At 46.5% G+C, this 10270-nt stretch overlaps 1 long non-coding RNA gene across 1 annotated transcript; it reads right to left on the minus strand.

Moving 5' to 3' along the window:
• Nucleotides 1-366: 366 nt before the first annotated feature.
• LOC309526785 lies at nt 367-9562 on the minus strand. Its single transcript, XR_014216912.1, has 2 exons — nt 9303-9562; nt 367-1013 (listed from the first exon to the last, which is right to left on the minus strand). It is a non-coding gene; the product is annotated as an uncharacterized lncRNA (long non-coding RNA).
• Nucleotides 9563-10270: the final 708 nt, after the last annotated feature.

Below are 10270 nucleotides of genomic sequence, written 5' to 3' on the forward strand. Positions count from 1 at the left end.
AGCTAGCAGTTATGTTCACAAGGATTAAGCTTGCTGGCCAAACGTCCCAAGAGGACTTCTCTAAAACAAGAGCGGCTGATTGCTTGAACTTGGAAAGCCCACTATACTTCTTTTTCTTTTAAAATAACCAAACATCAGCACCATTGGGATGAGCACCTGGAAACCCACATATACAAAAAAATACAAGCCACAAAGTTTCTCCCCATTTGAAAACTTAACAGAACTGTATGTGCAAAATTACCATATTCTAGGAAGTCGCTGCCCATGTCTTCCTTTCCACATCTAGAATGAGTCAGAGCTTTCTTTCCCACAAATTTTAACATTTACCAGCAATTCAGCAACTTTGAGAACACAGGAGACACCCAGTTAAAGAAGCGGTAACATTTATTAGGCAATAGGCTGCTGTAACGGCTCGGATAGAGAACAGTCAAAGGTGATTTGCAAGAAAGCAACAACCCTTCAGCTTCCACTTGGATGCCAAACCATGTTGGCTGTGAACAGCCCCATATATATTTGGGGTGGATGGGAGCACTTCAGCTGTCACAGGAGCTATGTTTTGCTGCTGCTGGGCACTATCCATTTTCTCTGTTACACCTTCCTTTTGCCTCACATAGCAAGGCTCCATGCCTATCCCCTGAATATTGCCAGCAATGGACGTATAGAGGCTTCATGCTGCTGTGGCCACCCACCCAATGCCCTTTTTACATTGCACTGCTTGCGTTGGGCTCAGACAGTAGCACAATGTGAAAAGAGCCTTGGACAGGGGCCATGCCCAGTGCCTCAGGAGGCTCTTCGCACACTCTTTCCCTCTCTCCGAATTCCTATGTGGAAACAAGAGAACCACCTTCTCACCTCGCCCAAGACAAGGGGGATTCATTTTAACTCTTTATCAGTTTGCTTTCTTTGGGGTGCCCTCTGGGCTGCTGTAGTGCCCAAATAATTTCAACCGTCCTTTCTCGTCTTCATTCAGCAGGAACATCCAGTGTTTCTAGAAGGTGATTCAGAAGGTCCACCTAGAGAGGGAGGGGAATAAAAGTAGATGGAATAACTTCTTTCTACAGCTAAACTGCTCTCTGTCACTGCACCCACCAGCTCCACATCTGCAGCGAGAAGGCTATTCACTAAGTGTGAACTGGAATGGCAGAAGATTAAGGAAATGTCTGTTCTTGTTAGGACGGCTAAAAAACTCCCTTCTTGCCAGATCAGAAAAGTCTTTATTTTAGTGCAAGTATACTGTCTCATTGGCGTAGCCACTGAACAAACAGCTAGATCCATAAAGTTGGATTCAACTCTTATCTCTCTCCACAAATGCCTCTGTCTTAGTATTCTTTTAATTCCAACCTGAGATTTGTGGGTTGTTGTTTTAATTCTACAGAGGGATAATACTTTGCATCTAGATGGGAGTATAAGAAATAAGCCGCCTTAAAAATAATAATCATTAGATACTAGGATAGTAGGATTCTTAGGGATACAGGTGGCACTGTGGTCTAAACCACTGAGCCTCTTGGGCTTGCCAATTGGAAGGTTGGCTGTTCGAATTCACTCAACGGTGGTAAGCTCCCTGGTGAGCTCCCGTTGCTCTGTCCCAGCTTCTGCCAACCTAGTCGTTCAAAAGCACACCAGTGCAAGTAGATAAATAGGTACCGCTGCAGTGGGAAGGTAAACAGCTTTTCCTATGCACTCTCACACTCACCAGTGTCCTGTTGCGCCAGAAGCAGTTTAGTCATGCTGGCCACATGACTGTGGACAAACTCCGGCTCCCTCGGCCTGAAAGCGAGACGAGTGCCGCACCCCAAAGGCGCCTTTGACTGGATTTAGCCATCCAGGGGTCCTTTACCTTTTAAAACCTTTTAATAGAATTCACGTGTTCACATTTCTGGGTATGGATTCAAACCTGTACCACTCGTCTCTTACTTTTGGCCCTACATACAATCTCATATACAAATACTGAAGATCTGGGATTCTCCATTTCCACCATGCCTTTGGAAGATTGAGACAAATTGAGAAAAAGTAGCTTTACACTCCAAATCATCTAGTAGGCAGCAGAGTCGGGGATAAGCAACGTTAGGTTTCCTGATTCCATGTCTGTTACTGTAGCTATCAACTAATCCTCACTACTATTCAGTACACAGAAGTAATTTTTCCATTAACAACAAGTATGTGTCTCTGCGCCAACCAAACGCACATATTCCATTCTAGTAGTCTGGTGTATATGACAAGAGTGTGATTTACACGTGAACTACTATATGGGCCGCAATATATGCTGAATGGTTGATACAGGTTATCACCATGCAGAATTTTGTGTGTGTATGTCCAACGAGCAGCATATAAAGGCCTTACCATAGCTCTGCAAATATATGCAACAAAGTCCTCTGACAGTCTGTCCTGCAACTGTTGCCAGATGCAGACAACTGCTGCATGACTGGTTTGGCTGTGGTCTGTAAGCCTTGAGGGCTGAAGCATTCACTTGACCTGATCTCTTGATCCTATGGAATTCACTATGGATGCTATAAATATCAGCAGGAACTTTGGGTGGAATTGTTTTCACTTAACAACCAGAAGCTCTGTTGCAGAAAACAGGGTTGAAAGTTCAGGGTAAAATACATGCTCTACCCAGAGGAACTCAAAGCAAATAGATAATAAGGGGCAGAATGGCAAACAGGTGCAGGTGTGGAAGGTTTATTTTCCAAAGCTATGAGTGCTGTCACTCAAGGCTGGGAGTCTCACCCCACTGCCTTAACCACATCCCATGCTAATCACACCACAAGACCTTGGAATTTGATTCATGTGAACACTAGGTTAAAAAAAAAGTTGTAACCCAAGGCAAAACTGTCCCCCAGAACCAAAACCTTGCTATCCAATATGGATATGCCTATGGAGACCTCTGAAAGAGAACCAGCAAACAGCTCACCAGTAAAAATTAATGCAGATGTATTTATAACAAAGTGCCTAAGTGGTTTGGCTGGGAATTGTGCCATAAATGAATTGGAGAGGCCGACTGACGTGGGCTGGTGGGAAAGGGTGCCCTCATCTTTCACCAACAGGTCATTCACCTACCAGTAGTGCTGAACCTTGCAACTAGAGATGAAGCAATTGGAATTTTTGGGAAATGACAACATGCTTCTGGAGCAAAGGGAGCAGAGAAGAGGCTTTCAAGTGAAAGAACTAGATAAGTGAGCTGCACCACAGATATAATCTCTCCTCTCCCATAAGTCTCCCACTCCCTACCCATAGAGGCTTTTATATTCTGCACCGGGGGTGGGGGAGTTATGCCCTCTGGAAGTTGCTGGATTACAACTTCCATCAATGCCAGCCAGTATGGCCAACGGTCAGGGACGATGGAAGTTGTAGTCCAGCAACTCCAGAGAGCATTGTGTTGGCTATACCACTTCTTCTACACACAGGGATCTTTGCTGGATCCTGACTTTGTTGCAGTTAGTCTGCATGGTTTTCTTGGCTGCACAAATTCAGTGGTAGATAGCTGCAGTGATCTAACACAGATAGTGTAGGCAAACCTCTCCTACAATGCAGTTCAGTTCAGACTGTGTTATATTGGTTGAGGCCATTAAATATATATCTAATCACTGCACCTCTTTAAGAGGGGAACCATATGTTTGACAGATAGTGGTTGTATGTTTAATCATTGCTAACTTCTAAAAGTAATAGAGACAAGGGCAACCCAAGGCATTAACAATCTGCAAAACCTTGGAAGACAAAAATACCAAACTTGGCTTCATATAAAAGTCAAAAATAGTGTAAAAGCAAACATAAATGTAATTAACAAAATCAAGATGATCCAGAGAAATGAAATGGAAGTATGCATGACTTTGACAGAGACAATTTCTTAACTGAACTCAAGCATGTTTTCTAATAAATTAAGGTAAGTAGTTTACTGGGTGGATGCCTCCAAGGATTCATAAGCGTGCAAGTTTTGTTGGAACTACAAGAAAATATTGCTGCAATGTGACCGAGCTCAGGAGCAAGGAAGCTGCTTGTGAACGCAATACTATGTAAGGCCAGCATGAAAGCATTTGAAACTGCCCATTTAGCCAAGAACTTTGCCCTTTTCACAAACAAACAAAACCAGCCTCTAGTATACAACATAGAGGACAAATAGTTAAAGACCACTGAAACACGTCCCCAGAACTCTGATCAGCTTTCCCCCAAAGTTATATTGTTCTAAACAGAAAAGGTAACACAGGGACCTTCTGGAGTTGTTCTCTGAGATTACATATATGGGTTGTACCATAAGGACAGCACATCACTTTTGAATAAGACAGTTTAAATTGTAGTTACTTCATGTGACCCCGGAAGAAATACTTCGTCTTGGTTTTTGTTTGTTTAAAAAAACCAAGACCAGTTCGAGTTTATTACACCCAGCAATAGAATGGATTGAGTGACACATGTAAGTAGAATGTATTTTAAAATGGTTTTAGAAGAGCACTGGAATCTAAAATTCTGACTAGGTGTAAAGACACAAAATCCAATGATGCTCACATGTCCAAACCTGAGTGTTAGGATCCAGTATACAGAGTGGAGGCAGTTTGTCAATTCACACTGATGCTCGAAAGCAGGTAATTGTGCCCGTCTGTGAAAGAAAGTTGGTGGGCTGCATCAATTTGTGCACATTTAAGGCCTTAGTATTTGGTGGCAGAGCAATCTATCGTCTCTTCCAGTCTGTGCAGGATGCTCTGATTTTTCTCACACACTCAGGTGGTCCGATCTGAGTTTATGGAACGGTCACTCCAATACAACTGCCCCACACCAGGAAGCAAGGTTGTAATCCCAACCCCTGTTACCTGGGAGTAAGCCCCATTGAATTCAGTAGGACATGCTTCTGAATAGACATGGTTAGGCTTGCACTGTAAGAGATCACCAGATCAGGGAGAAGTGTCCTTGATTAATAATATCTTGGTTTCATGCTACTATAGCTCTTTTGTCAGGTTTCAGGTTAAAGATGGTTATAGTGGATATATTTCCACCTAATTAAGCTTTGTTGAACTGAATTGGTGGCGATTAGTTGTAAGGCACTATGAGGAACCTGAGAGCACAATCCTGTACTTGAGTTAACATTGGCTGAAGGGCTTTACAGGTTTGCAGAAATCCCATTATACAGACAGAATGCTGCTGCCACGGCCGATCCTTGGGTGGGACTTGCCCAGTACAACGGCAAAGCCACATTAACAAAGCTGGAGAAGATACGCCAGTGGAACAGCCAAAATACAGCTTTGCATCCATAAGGTCCTAGATTCAATTCCCAGCATCTCCAAGTAGGACTAGGAGAGACTGCCTGAAACCCTGGAGAGATGCTGCAGGTCAGTGTAGGCAATACTGAGCCAGTTGGACCGAGGGTCTGACTTAGCATATGGCAGCTTCCTCTGTTCCTATGAGTCATGGGTGAGACATCAACAGCACAGAGGAGCAAACATGCCGGACCCTATACCCCTTCACTCCACAGCTATGCCCCTGTTGACAGCAAAATTTTGCATCAGCCCTGGACAGGGCACATGAGATTTCCTTCCTACTGTCTTCAAGGGGGTGGAACATATGAAAAGATAGCTGGCCCTGCACGAACAGCTGGCCCACCCGCATCTCCATGAGAGAGTACAGGATACCGTGTAACTCGGCACCCAGTCACAGCACACTCCAACCAGTAAAGCCTTAACAGATGGCAGAGCAGCACACCCAAAGAACTCGCAAGAGAGAATCTTTAGTGAGAGGAAATTATGGAGAAAGAGCACTTTGAACAAAGAAGTTCACTTTCACAACACACATGGGAATGTGAGCACATTGCTAGAGCTTCTCTGCCTTGAACCCTAACAGGCAGTGTTAGAAACCAAGATGTGAAAGCTAGGAGCTAAAGGGCACCTTAATCTTAGGTTATGGGTGCAACAACGGAATGTCTAGGCACCTTTTAATAAGAAGAATACAAGCTGAAAATGAATGAACTGCAGCTAAAATCTTATGTTCATTTTTCACATGGTCTAGTCCTTCCCCTGCCCACCCCCCTAATATTCTTAAGAGGGTCTCTTCTCCAGTCTTCAGAGAGTAGCTGGAAGTGGGGAGGCAGAAAAAGGTCCTCCTTTCCTTCCACTCTGCAGTTTTAATTTGAAATCTTAGGCGTAGTACTGCACCCAGAGCTCAGAAACTGCTCATACAAATGAAATTCCCTGTCGCAAAATGCACCTAGATTCATGGGTAGGCAAACTAAGGCCCGGGGGCTGGATCTGGCCCAATTGCCTTCTAAATCCAGCCCACAGATGCTCTAGGACAGTGTTTTTCAACCTTTTTTGGACAAAGGCACACTTGTTTCTTGAAAAAAAATCACGAGGCACACCACCACTGTGTGCGGAGAGGGAGATGTCAGAGCCCCGCTGCTCTCTATGGGGAATCAGATGAGAGCGGACCGCCTGTCCGCTCTCATCCGATCCCATCCAATCTGATCCCCACCCAGGATGGATGGAAAATAGGGTGGACACAGTCCAGCGCCCACCTAGTGGGCGAAAATTTGACCTTTTAAAAAAAAAATCTTTCGAATTTTTCAATTTTTCCCACGGCACACCAGGCAACATCTCGCGGCACACTAGTGTGCCGCGGAACAGTGGTTGAAAAACACTGCTCTAGGAATCAGTGTGTTTTTACATGAGTAGAACTTGCGCTTTTATTTAAAATGCATCTCTGGGTTATTTGTGGGGCATAGGGCTTCGTTCATTATTATTTTTTCAAAATATAGTCTGGCCCCCCACAAGGTCTGAGGGACAGTGGACCAGCCCCTGCTGAAAAAGTTTACTGACCCCTGGCCTAGAACAATGGGAGTTTCAAACACTGCTAAGAGGTACCTCGCCTTGAAGCTCCCACCCTACTCCAATTCCAACTACTTAGAAATGTAGTATCTTAGTACTCTATATATGCTATCAGAACATGAAATCTAATGGAGAACAAAGATTTCCAAACAGGCTATGTAAAAAAATTGCTGCCTTCACCCCTGAAAAAAAGTCAGATTGTTGGCATAAAGATGCTTACAGTATTATGTTATTGTTTCTAGATAAGGTTACTACCTACTGAAATAAAAATGCTACTCCCTGGGCAGCCCCAGTATTTTCCAGGACTCAGCAGTTACCAGGGAGTATCTATTCACCCAAGATGCACAGCTCCAGAAACAAGCAAACTGAGGGGGGGGGGACCCTGAAGTTTCCTGGTTTTTCTGACAATTATTTTAAGCAAAATAAAAATTGGCCAAGTCAGTTCCTCTTCTCTACCCTACCCCATTGGGCTGGCAACCAAATTTGTATACAGTCTAGTCTTGCTAGCAATACTTATTTAGCAAATTTCTTACTCTCTCAACTTTAATTCTCACTTTATGCAAAAACATGATCCTCAGGGTCCCTTCCAACTCTGATTCTATGATTCTATCCCTTCCTCTGTTTAAATTGCAAACCCCTTCGGGAAGCTGCTGCTTTATTATGTATGAACTAACTCTGCATTAATGATGGCTGTGTACCACCTAGTTCCGGCTTCCTCAACCTTGGCCCTCCAGATGTTTTGAGACTACCATTCCCATCATCCCTGACCACTGGTCTTGCTAGCTAGGGATCATGGGAGTTGTAGACCAAAAACATCTGGAGGGCTGAGGTTGAGAAAGCCTGACCTAGTTTAAAGGAACTGTAATGATGGGAACTGCAGGTCTGACTTAATACGGTTTAACATTGGCAGCATACCATAAACATATACCTTGGTCAAACTGCACCCAAAGCAAGGATGAATTGCTTAGGTCAGGGATAACTCACACAAATATTTCTTAGGTCTTTTTCTCAATCTGTACAACATATATATATTGTCTGCACTGATTGAGCTAGTCCACTGCCAACATACCAGCCATTTGAAATTGCCTTTATCCACGCTGTGAGTAGATGCTTCTGCCACAGATGTGCATAAAACCCAGCAGCCTCTGCTAAAGCTGAAAAATAAACCCCAGCAAATAACCTTGCATGTTTCCCCTTAAAAGGGAAACTTTATTCCCCAGGAGGCAACAGCGCTGTCCTAATGAACATCACTTTCCCCCGGAAAATGCAAACAGGAACATAGGGAGCTGATTTATATCGGATCAGTCTATGGGTGCATCTAGCTCAATATTGTCTACCCTGACTGGCAGTGGCTTTCCAGGGTTGCAGACAGGGATATTCCCAGCCATGCCTGGAAATGCTGGGGGTTGAATCTGGGACCTTCAGAACGCAAAGCAGATCATCTACTACAGAGCTATGTCCATTACATGTGCTTGGTTTTTGCATAGGCTTGGATCTCCAGTGGGCAAAAATGTAGACAACGCAGGCTAAAGAGTCACTGGGCTGGAGAAGTCATCTAGATATTGGGAGCTTGAGGTCTTTAGAATCCCTCTTTTACAGACATCCTAGGCAGCCTTCCTCCTCAGACTTGCTGGTTGCTGAGCTACAAAAGTGTGGCCAATGAGGACATGCAAGATCCTCTCAACTCAAACCCCAATGTGCATATGTCCTAGTTTGGGTGGGGGGCGGGAATCCAAATATGAACTGAGGAGAACACAGAACTTTTTGTACACGTGATACAGGGTCCCCGCCCCCCCCAAAGTACACTCAAAGCACCTTTTGCATTTCCTGTAAAACATCCATAACCATGGTGGCTGGAATTGTGGTGTCTTCATAAAACCCTTCCAGCTTTTTCTACCCTGCATTCACATTCACAAAGGAGCGCAAGCCCTGAGAGGAAAAAGGGGATCCGAGGTACCTTCGTGTCACATTTGGGGGGGGGGGAGACGGACGGGCCAGGGAGAAGGGGTGCCTGCAGCCCGGGACTATTCTTGGAGACCTGACAAAGCTCGGGGGGGGGGTCGCTCTTCCGGACTCTCTGATTCCCATGGGACCCCTCTTTCCTGGGCCCAGGACACGGGAGAGAGTGGTACCCCGAGGGATTTTGGGGGACTCTCGCCTCCTGCTTTTTTCACCAGCCGGAGAAAGCCTGTCCCCCGCCCTGCCCTCCTTCACGCCACTCCCGGAGAAGCCTCGCCAAAGGGCGCTTGAGTGGAACTGGCGGGGGGCTGGAAGGACGGGGGCGGGGAAGGCAGGTTAAAGACTCGGAAGGTCGCCGCCCTCCGTTCCCCGGGGGTCTCTAGCAGCACTCCGGGCGGGGCCCCGTCCAGCCTTCGCCCCTCTCCACAGAGCCGCCACACGAAAACACCCCCGAGCCCCCGCGCTTCAGACTCGGAGCTTGTGCGAGGGGCGCCGGAGGAGGGGAGGGGGCCCCCCTCGCGAGCCATTGGACGCCTTTACCCTTTCAGCAGCTCTCGGGCTTCTCCTCGTCTCTCGCCTCCCCCAGTGGCAGAGGTGGAAACTTGCGGGGAGTTTCCTCCCCCTTTCCCCCGGGCATGGAAGTGGAAGGCGCTCAAAGCAGCAGCTCCCGCTTCTCCTCTCCGCATTCCCTTCCGTCCATCTTGAATACTTGAGATTCTTGAATGGAGCGTGTGGGGGATCCGCGCCGTGCGGCTCGGCTCCCATTGGCTGCCCGTTAACCCTTTGGAGAGGGGCTTCGCCTTCTCATTGGACTCGGTCCCGTCCCCCCCCCCCGCCCACGCGCCGCCGCCCCCCACCCCTCGCGCGCGCGCCCCCGGCAAATAGGGATTCTGCTACAACCTTTCGATCTGTTGTTGCAGCTTGTTTGTTTCGGTGGCCGGTGCGTCAAAGTTCGTTCAGAAGCAGAGGCGCCCGAGGGGATCGTTGTTAGTATAGCAAAAACAACAACTACTACTACTACAACTACAACTGCAACAAAGATAACAACTACAACAACAGTACCCTGCCCATTTGACTGGCTTGCCCATTTGACTATACTGTATAACTAAGTTGTATAGTTATTCATCTCCACTTCAGAGAAGGCCCTCTGCATGGCTCCCTGTAACTTCACTTCTCGCAGTGAGGGAACTGCCAAAAAGCCATCAGAGCTAGATCTCAGTGTCTGGGATGAACGATGGGGGTCAGGGGTGCCAACTTGAATGAAAGGGGAGGGGCAGGTAAACCCCTCCCCCCATAATCGATTACAAGAAGCAGTGCACACACACACACACCATTTGAATGGCAATGCCCATCAACTTGGGGGGGGGGCAGCCCCCACAAATATTTTATTGGGGGGGCGAAGGGACTTTGGCTCCTAGGAGTTGGCTCCAATGACGGGGCGGAGACACACAGAAGCAGTGAAATGGGGCGTCTTGCCTAGTTTACATGAGATGGGGATGAGGAAGTAG

This window comes from Podarcis vaucheri (assembly GCF_965113315.1).
Source record: "Podarcis vaucheri genome assembly, chromosome: 1".
NCBI classification, from domain to species: Eukaryota; Metazoa; Chordata; class Lepidosauria; order Squamata; family Lacertidae; genus Podarcis; species Podarcis vaucheri.